The sequence below is a fragment of the Choristoneura fumiferana genome, chromosome 5 (assembly GCF_025370935.1).
Source record: "Choristoneura fumiferana chromosome 5, NRCan_CFum_1, whole genome shotgun sequence".
NCBI classification, from domain to species: Eukaryota; Metazoa; Arthropoda; class Insecta; order Lepidoptera; family Tortricidae; genus Choristoneura; species Choristoneura fumiferana.
The window spans coordinates 8,629,947-8,641,308 of record NC_133476.1 but is presented as its reverse complement, the minus strand read 5'-3'; positions in this window follow the sequence as shown (position 1 = coordinate 8,641,308).

Genomic DNA, 11,362 nt, shown 5'->3' with positions numbered 1-11,362 from the left:
ATATTTTGGCGCGTTAGTATATTATGAGCGACTGTACTTTTACGATGACGTGTCGAAATAGATAGCGACAGAGACTTGTTTTTAATTTGTTTTAATAACATTTACTGTTAGTTCAATTAAACTTATTGCAAAACTTTATCGTTCAATTGCTCTATCCAGTTGGCATATTGTAAAAGTTCTCGAACTAACCTATAAGTACTTGTATCTAACGAATAGCCGTGGCTTCGCACGCGTAAATCATTAGACCAGTAGTTTATTAGGGCACCGTACCCTAAGAGTACTAACGGAACTCCGCTGTCTGTCTGTCTGTCCGTCCGTCTATCACAGGGCTCTATCTCTTGAGCCGTAATAGACACTTGAATTTTCACACATGATCTATTTCTGTTGTCGCTATAACAACAAATACTAAAAACAGAACAAAGTGACAGGGTCCCATGAAGAACAAAACCCTAACCAAAAAATATTCCACTGTAATATGACGACAAAAAATTCATATCAGGGTCATATTCTCTAATTAAAAAAACTAAACAAAGCATCGCGTTGTCAAACACTGCTAGATGTTATCGGGGTGGCCTCAGAGCGAGGACGTGGGTTCAATCTGTTTCACAACTAACTGTTTCAACATCCCCCCCCTCCATCATCATCATCCCAGCCTACAAAGATCCCACTGCTAAGCACAGGCCTCTTTTCAGAATGGCGCCTTGTAGTTCCCACGCGGGCTCAGTGCGAAATGGGAACTTCACACAAACAATTAAATACCTTCATGTCTTCGCCGGCGTGTCCAGGTTTACTCACGGTGTTGTCCTTCACCGTAAAGCTCAAGGTTGTAATTAGGCACTTGAATTTCGAAAAGCTCACAGGTGCGAGCCTGGATTTATTTATTTTTTTATTAATAAAATAACATTTACAGGCTTACAGTATGAACCAAAGCGCCTATAAAGCTAGTACCTAATTAGTTAAAAACAAAAAGAAAAACCTAAAACTATTAACAATATAAATTACAATAGAGACATATTTTGATAAACAAGGAATGCCAACTGTCGGCGAACACAATTTGAACCCACGACCCTCGGCTTGAGAGGCCATTGGTCAAACCACTAGGCCACCAAAGCTTTTTAGACTAATATTTGTAAATCTGAAAGTAACTCTCTCTAACTCACAGAGAGCGGTGTAGGGCGGTGCGGCGCGGCGCGGAGGCTGTAGCGGCGGTACCGTAATACCGTTGTAATATACGAGCTAACATGAAGGAGGGCACACAGAAGACCGCGTACGGCCGCTGCTTTCGCATTTTATATTACGTATCAAGTGTCATTCGGCAGCGTAACGCCCCGTACCCAGTACGCCTTAACACGTTCGACCCCAGTGACACAACGTCTGTGACTTTTTAGTTCTTACCCCTGTGCCAGTGACACGTATTTGTGACTTCTGTGGGATATGTGCTACGCCTAGCGTAAGACCTTAGTGGACTGCATTCGGCTCCGGAAACGTTCTGCTAAGCCCTCACGCTATGCCAGCCTTTAGGAGGTACGAATTATTTTGACACGACATGCGTGTCACTGGCAAAGGAGTAAGAACTAAAAAGTCACAGTTGTGTCACTGGCACTGGAATGTATTTCATCTGTGACACGTATACGTGTCACTGGCATAGAAGTGACCGCTGTGGGATATGCGTAGCCATAGCATAAGAGCTAAGTGCATCGTTGCCGGGGCCGAACGCGTTAATAACGAGGGTCACACTGAAAGTTTCGGGAATAGATAAAAATATGCAGTTGAATTGGATAAAAGTATTTCTATTGTTTCTCAAAGTATTCGCCCTTATATTTTACGCACTTTTACATGCGTTCAAACCAGTCTTTAAAGCACTTATTGAAAGCTGAAGTAGGGGTCGATAATGCTGCTTCTTCACTCCACTTCTTCCGGCGTCTAAACCTAAACCTAAAACCGCTGGCCACGCAACTTATCCTTGATTTTGGGGAATGTGAAAAAGTCGTTGGGGCTTTAGTCGGGGCTGTATGGAGGATGGTCCAGGAGTCCGACGTTTTCACCGTTCAGACACTCAGTTGTTTTCCGAGCGATGTCGGAGCTGGCATTGTCGTGGTGAAGGATGATGCGGCGATTAGGGTTATTCATTCATCAAAGATACTCCGCAGACAAATAGTTGTGTACCAATCGGCATTGACCGTTCTACGATCATGAAGAGGAATAGTACCTACATGAACCGATTTGGAGAGAAACGTGGCCACCATCTTCTTGGCCGTGCTGCGAGAGCGAACAACTTTTGTCGGCTCGAGCTCATCTTCGTAGACCCATACTCGAGACTGGTTTTTAGATTCAGGCTTTTAGAGTCACCCGATACGACACTAAAAACTGCATTTGAGCCTCCTCCGTTGAATTTATTCAAAGTTTTGCGGCACCAATTGTCACGAGTCGCTTTTTGCTCGTCAGATAGTAAATCAGGGATCCAGCGGGAAAACAACTTTCGCAAGCCCAATTCTTCCCGTAAAATAATTTGTATGTGGCTCATTCCAACACCCAAGCACTCTTGAATTCCCGGTATGTCACATTGTCTTCCTTTATCATTTGACGCACAGCATCGATGTTTTCTTGAGTGACGGCCGATTTTGGTCGACCTTCACGCACGTCGTCCGTGAGTGATACACGGTCGCGTTTAAAATCTGAATACCACCTGTATATTGTAGTCTTTGGGTCTCCACATTGTTTTTGTGTTAATCCACTATTAGGGGCTGTTTCACCATCCATTGATTAGCGTTAACCGACGGTTAAATGTGATGCCGTCTGCGTCTATTCGAACAAAACAAATAGAGACGGCATCACACCTAACCGCCAGTTAACACTAATCAATGGACAGTATGGATGGTGAAAGAGCCCCTTAAAGTCGTAATAAATCATAGCTCTTAAGTTTTCACGGGACAATTCCATTTTCATCAGCGACTCGACGACTTCAAAAAACAATGAGGGCTATCGCAAATGAATTCGCCGCTAGAGGCGCTAGTGTAGCGTGAGGTCTCCGAAATGTCAAATCTCATAGTTTTTTGGGTGAGCTACGCGGGTTTATTTAGAATTAGAATAATTTTGTGAATATTTTGCAATATCTGTAATTAATTATGGCAAATATGCGTTCCGGGGCAATGAATGTCTGTGTTTTGAGACAGTTTTGTCTTTCGGAAACCTTTGTCCTCCCTTTTTTCCGAACAAAACGGGGACTATGCAACACTTTGGCATGCTCGATATTTATATGGTACGGTTTTAAGGTGTATTAAATATGATTTTAATCTAAACTTTGTTTTCCACGCCCGTAATAACAGACTTTCAAAACCATATTTAAAAACCTCACGCAACAGTGCGCCATCTAGTGAGACAAAAAACGATAGCCCTCATTGAAACCGAACCATTACTTTTTTTTCTATGTGGCCAGTGTGTTAAGATACTGAAACTTTAGAGATTATAAAAAGGTATAATATGTGCCAAAATTAAGTTTCTAAGTTTTGGATTCCCGAAACTTTCAGTGCAGCCCTTACGAGCGAAGGCGCGGGTAAAGTCTGCTCATCCAACTTCCCGGTTCACCGTTGAATCAGTGCGGCGTCATCACTATTTACATTAAAGCTAAACATAGCGTTGCGTGTGGAAGGAATCCATTGTCATCTAATGTTTATGGTCAACGCACTGTGTTTGGACAACATGACAGATATAACAAATAATATGATCCATTCCGATTCCGCGATTTATTTGCGTAGTCATTGTCGCGATGGGTTTAATAATTTCATATTTGTATCGGTAGAATACGATTAGATCATGGTGTATACATAGGTGTACAGTGTCTTTGGCCATGGGATTTTATACACAAGTTTTCTTAACTAAGAAGAAAGAATTCTTAACTAAGGGATCCAGTACATCCCTATTTTTTTATGTTTTGAAAAAAATACTTTCTGTCAAGTTTTTCGCGGCGCATTCCTGGCAATGATGGTCTTTCCGAAAGCGCTGGTAGTTTAAAAGAGTGACATGTAACAGAGCCATTTGCGATCTATTTTGTGTAGTAAACGTTTTGATTTTTTATTATGTTGTGCGATTCTGTATTTTTCCTAACATACGTTCAGGCTGTGCTTTTTATGATAGTCAGACGTTTCTCTTTTATAGGTACACAGTTTGTTCAATATATGAATGGACAGAAGGAAAATAGGCTCTTCATAATGCACGCTTTAGGAAGTCATTTAATAAATTATTATTTTTAGTACACGGTCTAACTAAACTAAATTCTAATTAAAATATCCAAAACGTCAATGTTAGTTTCAATACGGTATTTGACAACTCCTGAATTTGCCATATCTTAATATTATTATGTAAATATAGTGTTTAGCGAAGAGAAATCTTAAATCGGTTGAAAATTGGATTTATAGTGATTTTTCGATAAATCTATATACCTGTCTCTTTCTCAAACGCTTTTCTCTATGCAGCAAGTATGGCGCTACTGGCGTGTGACGTCACATGCCAGTATGTCTTTCTCTGTCTAATCTTGAATTTCAAACCTTTATAACTTTGTTATTTGTAAAGGTAGCTTAATAATTGTTTCTCTATTCGATAACAGGCATTGTGTAGTTTTAATTTATAAAACATATACAAAATAGTCAAATACCGTATTATTCATTAACTAACTGTTGCCCGCGACTCTATTCACGTTAGTAGAACTCGTTTATTGCTATCCCGTGGGAACTAAGCTATTTCGGGATAAAAACTATTCTATGTTCTTCCCCGGGACTTGCACTATCTGTATAGCGAATTTCATCTAATACGGTTCAGTGGTTAAGACGTGAAGAGGTAGGTAACAAACAAACATACAGACTTACAAACTTTCGCAATTATAATTAATATAGTAAGATTAACTTTGCTATTTTTCATATCACAATTTAAAAACAATAAAAAACTTTTTCTATTTTGTTAAAAACAGAAACGTCTTCCTATGAAATACCTAAAGAGGCAGAGGTAAAGAACATTCTGCAAGAAACGGAACATTTTTAATGTTGATAACTCAAGAAATATTCTGTACATTATTTATAGTTTTTAATCGCCAGTTTGGATCAAAATGTGACCTTTAATCATATATCAATAGTTAACTTTTCACAACTAAAGAGCACTGCACCAAATTTGATGAAATTTGGAATGGAAAAAAGTTTGAACTTTATAGTAGTAACTACGAGTAGAATATTTTTAAACAGGGAATGAGAGCGGATGAGTCCTCGAAACACAATTATTAAATTATACGTTTAAATATAACTCGAATTAATATTATGTAGCAAATTACGTAATAATATTGTGTTATTTTGTAAGTGCATTACGAATTAATTCAAAATTCAAATCATTTATTCAGTAAAAAGGCCGCAATGGGCACTTTTACACGTCATTTTTAAACTACTTACAAAGTAAACAAAATTATGTCTTCATCATATTACTTCTTTTTATTCATCATCATTATTATTGCGACTTCACAAAAAATGTTTAGAACCCCTCCTTCTGTGACCTTCTAGAGTCCAATGTTATCCTGAATGGACTATAGTCTATAGGTCGGTATAAATATAGATTTATTATAAATCCAATAAGTTGATATAAATATTAGTTTAATCGAAACTTATTTCAACTACGCTATCAGTCGCTTTAGGTATTTTAGTTGCTAATTAGCAACTAAAACTAATCATTACGAGTATCAGAGTCGTCTTTACCTATAGTGCACACGGGCGCAGCAGTGTAAGGGGCGCCAGCCACGGCTCTTTGTACCATCAGCCAAATATGTGGTCTACCACCCTAAAGTTGATAATCGCTTGAATGTCATAAAACAATAATGCCAATAGACGTGTCTGTCAACTTGAAAATTCGACTTTAGTGACATATTCATTTGATAGGAACTTGTTTAAAAATTGATAGACCACTTATTTGGCTGATGGTACCTATTCCATTTTAACCACGCGCTTCCTAGATGGCGCTAAAGCTATGATTGCACACGGGCGCTACATGGGCTAAAGACGCCTTTTTTATGGTATAGGGGGCAAACGGCAGGCGGATCGCCTGATGGTAAGCGATTACCGTCGCCCATGGACACCTGCAACGCCAGAAGAGTCACAAGTGCGTTGCCGGCCTTTAAGGTAGGAGTACGCTCTCCTCTCCTCTCTCGCCTCTGACGAGTATAACTCTGTATGATAAACTTTAAATTAATAATGGAGCGAGAGCGACAATATTCCACTTCATACGAAATATTGCACTAGACGTATTTTTCTGGAAGGTAATTTCATAAATGTTGAGGCCTAAAAGTTAGCAAGCGCAGCGTAGGACGTCCACCAAGATGGGAGGGACAACCGCGGGTTCACAGTGGATGTAGAGGGCCTACTCCGAAGTTCGAAAACCGGAGTTCGTGTCGTTCCGTCCCTCTGACGCTTATACTATTTAATATGAGAGTGAGTCACGATACGAACTTCGATTATCGAATTTCGGAGTAGGCCTCAGGCCGCTACCAAACAAACAGTATTAAGCAGCGTCTCCACCAATAGTGTGCGAGGATGTGTTTTCATTGACCAATAGAAACGCTTCATTTACACATCCTCGTACCGCACATCTGGTGGAAAGCTGAGCGTAGCGAGGCGAGGTAAATGAACCGTTTCTATTGGTTAAGGGGCTACCCGAGGTGTTCATCGATTTTTGACAAGTTTTGAATCGTATCTCCTACTTTTGCACTACAGTTAGAATTATAAGTCAAACGGCTATCGGTTCTCCAATATTTTATCTCCATTTTATCTACCGGAATAAAAAAAAAAATTACTTAATTTTGTATGATTTTTTTAAACATTGTCTAAAAAAAACACTTATTTCGTATCTCTTTTGACGTGAAAGATCTAACATATACGAAATGTACATATTTGGGTTCGTCTCTGACGTCCCTAAAAACGTGTCGAGGGTTTTCATTTGAAACTAATTAACACAAAAGTTATGGCCAACCAGTTTTTTAACCTAAAGTCGTTCAACTTTGATGCCAAATATCTCGAAGACAATGAACTTTGAAGTAAATATGGGATACTACATTGCTTAATGCCGTTATTTATATAATAAGCTACAAAAACATTAGAAAACTAAGGAATTCAGATCGAAGGTCATTGGGGCATGGGATCTTAATAAAAAACTTATTCCTCGCAATACACTTCGCACATCTCCGGTCGAAACACTGCTTTACTATGGATCGAGCTAACATGAAAGAGTCCGCAAATACCGCGCCACGCTTATTCCCCACGCCCGCGCGGTGTTGCCGTCTCTTTCATGTTAGCTCGAATATTCCAACCGGTGCCGCCTCAGCGCCGCGCTCCGCCACCGCTGGATTGGGGCCATTGGGGGGATATAATGATGACTAGTGTGGAAGACTTCAGCATATCCTCGGCTCCATTTAAGTGAAGTGGGTGTCAATATCCCAAAAGGCTCCGCCACACGACCGACCGCTAGGTACTTAACGACTGGATATTTACATAACACGCCACCCGACTCCGCTCTCAGTGTAACGTGATCCTTATGATAAAAACGGCAAAATATTATACATTCATCTGCGGAACTGATTGAAGCTTCCATGTGAATTGATGTCTTTTTGTTTAACGTTTCATTGAATCAATCTGTACGTGTAAGACGTATTGTACACGCGGGCGCTCGACGACTCCTATTTTACAAGCTTTTATTTAGTTCCACCTGTCCCGTTGTCTGTCTGTCTGTCTGTAATCAAATCTTGCAAGTTAAATTTGACCAACTTCCAGTAGTCAGATTGACTTGAAATTTGGAATACTTATGTAAATCGCATGACAATACAATACAGTGACATCCTGGTAGTCTATCCAGGATTGTCACCGCAGGACGGAACTCTTCAAAGGTTAATAGCATCGACTTGAAAGGTATGCAAATGTAGTTTTGGGTGACAATGCAAGTACAGTCAACAAAAAGTACAATCAGCAAAAAACTTGTATTAAAAATGTTTTTTTATGGCTAGGCTATTTATTACATTTTTACTAAGGTTATTTGAAAGTGTGTGCAATTTCAAGAAATTAATTAATCCCTTAATTAATTTTGGAGTCAAACCTTCTCACGGAAGTCCAAAAATTACATCGTGGTCCTAATTTAAGTTGTACGATCAAGGACTTTAATTCATGCATATTTCACAGTAAACGTCATAGTACATGGCAAACTAACAAAAGTCGTAATGACGTTTCCTTTGAAAAGGTTGCATGGGGCTGATAAATTAGTCTCTGACGTACGACAAACTCGTGCAAAATGTCGTGTCTCCAATCAGCGGTTAAGATTTTGGGATATTTACTTGTATCTCATGTATCGAAGCCGTGGTGGCCTAGTGGTTTACCTATCGCCTCTCAAGCAGGGTCGTGGGTTCGAACCCGGCTCGCACCTCTGAGTTTTACGAAATTCATGTGCGGAATTACATTTGAAATTTACCACGAGCTTTGCGTAAGAAAACATCGTGGAAACCTGCACAAACCTGCGAAGCGATTCAATGGTTCGTGCGAATTTCCCAATCCGCACTGGGCCCGCGTGGGAACTTATATGCCCCAAGCCCTCTTGTTCTGAGAGGAGGCCACCCAGCAGTGGGACGTATATAGGCTGGGATGATGATGATGACTTGTTAATCTTCATGGATAGGATATGATAACTAATCCGATCCTGGAGATTACAATCGACTATCGATTAGAGTATACATAAGATCGATACAGAAGCTAGAGGCCAAATTCTGGCAATACAATCGTTCGAACCACTATGACTAACTGAACTGCGCGTACTATTCTCATCGTAATTGAGAGCACAGGCACACATTGACGAATAGGGCGTCCTCGCCACAATGCCAAATCAACCTGTTGTAGATCTTTGTCAACAGACATATTAGCATAGGTATATAAGCTGGCCCTAGTGTTAGTTTTCGTTACGAAATACGTCTCGATCGCGTTTGCGTTAAAATCTCAATTTGCCTCAGCAACAGCGCCTCTAGCGGAACGTTTGGTGTTCGGTTTCCATACAAATTGAGATTTTAACGCGAACGCGATCGAGACGTATTTTGTATCGAAAACTTACACTAGGGCACTGTAGGTAGCCTATGACCTTAGAACATGAAACTACCGTGAGACTCAACAATACGAGTCATCATCATCATCAGCCGAAGACTCCACTGTTGGACAAAGGCCTCCCCTAGAACGCCACAATGAACACAACTCGCCACTTGCATCCACCGTTACCCTACTCTCACGATGTCTCAGTCCACCTGTGGACTGCCAACGCTTCGTCTTCCGGTTCTGGTCGCCACTCGAGACTTTTCTCCCCCAACGGTTATCTATTTCTTCGAGCGAATGTGGCCTGCCATTGCACTCAATTTGCATATTTTTAAACATACGAGTATTGATATAATACCGGATAACTTAAGTATTAAATCGAGTTAGATCATGTTTCAAGCTAATTGGGACCTTAAGTTTTCTGGATGGTTCATATTATATTTTTATCGATATTAGACTTATAATGCAGCCCACTCCGTAGATAATATTTTTTCGCTTGACGATTTTTTGTTAAAAATAAATTGAAACTTTATTTTGGCAAACAACACGTTTTTGCCTTGGTCTGTTTGATTAAAAAAAAACGGTCAAGAGCGTGTCGGACACGTCAGAAATAGGGTTCCGTAGCCATTATTTAATGAAAATTTGCATTTTAAAGTTGAATATTTTGCAAACAAATCACTGAATCGGAAAAATCGTTTTAGCAGCCCCCTAATGGTTGGACCTATCTAACGATACGCCACACTACAAGGTTGGATGAGACGAAAAATCACCCCCACTTTTCTATGGTTTTTTATTTATTTTTTATTGTACCATTTTGTCGGCATAGTTTACATATACTCGTATATGTTCGTACAGCTGTCAATGCGACCTCTTTTTTTTCACTAATACAAATATTCAACTCAAAATAATCTCGTTTCGCCATTTAAAATTTAGAACTACATTTAATTTCTAAGGGCCTATATTAAAATTCGACGTTGGACGTCCTACGGTTGAGATGATGATGATGATATTGAGGTATAATTTGAGTTAATGCCCCTTCAACCGCTGTGCGAATTTAATCAATTTCGATCTTTGTATATTTTGCAGGCGGGTTTTTGATTTTTTATATTATTATTTTTTGTATAGAATAGTCAATTATTAAAAACCGATTTCGATATATTTCCACGTTGTATTGTAATTTTCCACATAAATATATAAATATCATAAATATTAACATTGGACAATTGACACCAATTGACCTAGTCCCAAAGTAAGTAAAGCTTGTACTATTTACCTACATAAACCAAATATAACTAGCGTAAATAGACTAACAGTGGTGCGAGTGAATAAACCGATCCTTATGGCATAAGCTATGTGTGGGAAAGAGATGAAATCAAAATGACAGCGTGACCCGTTTTGAATCAGTGAGCCTCCTTTCGCTTCCTGTCAAAATTTTCTTTGTATTTGTTGTGTTTTTTTCTGCAATCAATTGCATAAAACGGTAGGATTCCAGAATGGTGTCGTGTTCTGTGTTGAGCTGTGATACAACCTCCTGCAATAACCCAAATTAACGTACATTTCACAGGTAAATATGATTGTACAAGTACCATTTTCATAGCTCTTATTTTCATTGAATGTACTCTCAAATTTACTTATTAATATGCTAATATGAAGCGGTAAACAGTATATTTCATAAATATGGCTTGATTTCTAATAATTATGTGTTAAATAAAGATATGTTGTATCCGTGAAATTGAGTAACTTACGGCGTAGAGTTCGAATATTTTTTATCGATACCTATATCGATATTCTTCAATTTTCTTGTTTCAATTTTAACATTTTGTGACATTCAATTATTTTCCAATTTAATCTTTTGTGTATTCTTGACAATTCAGTATAAATTCTCGTCACTTTGACATGTACAAACTATGATATAATTTTATATTGAATGAATAAATAATCTAATCTAATCTAATCTTCCAATAAAGTTTTGTACTAAAATTTGTAGTTGCTTTTTTCCGATTTAAAGATTTGAGAAAATAAAAGTAAAATAACTTAACATTGAGAATGTAATTAAAGAATTAAATTGAAAAGTTAATTTGGGTGTTACGTAACGTTTAGGAAGGGGGAGGGGGGTGCAGAAAAATGTTACGGCGCATTACATGGGGGAGAGGGAGGGTCAAAAATCTTCAAAATTGCGTTACGTATTACTTGAACGCCCTCTCACGGCTAATGAAAGTCAAAGTCAAAATATATTTATTCAATTTAGGCTATAACAAGCACTTATGAATGTC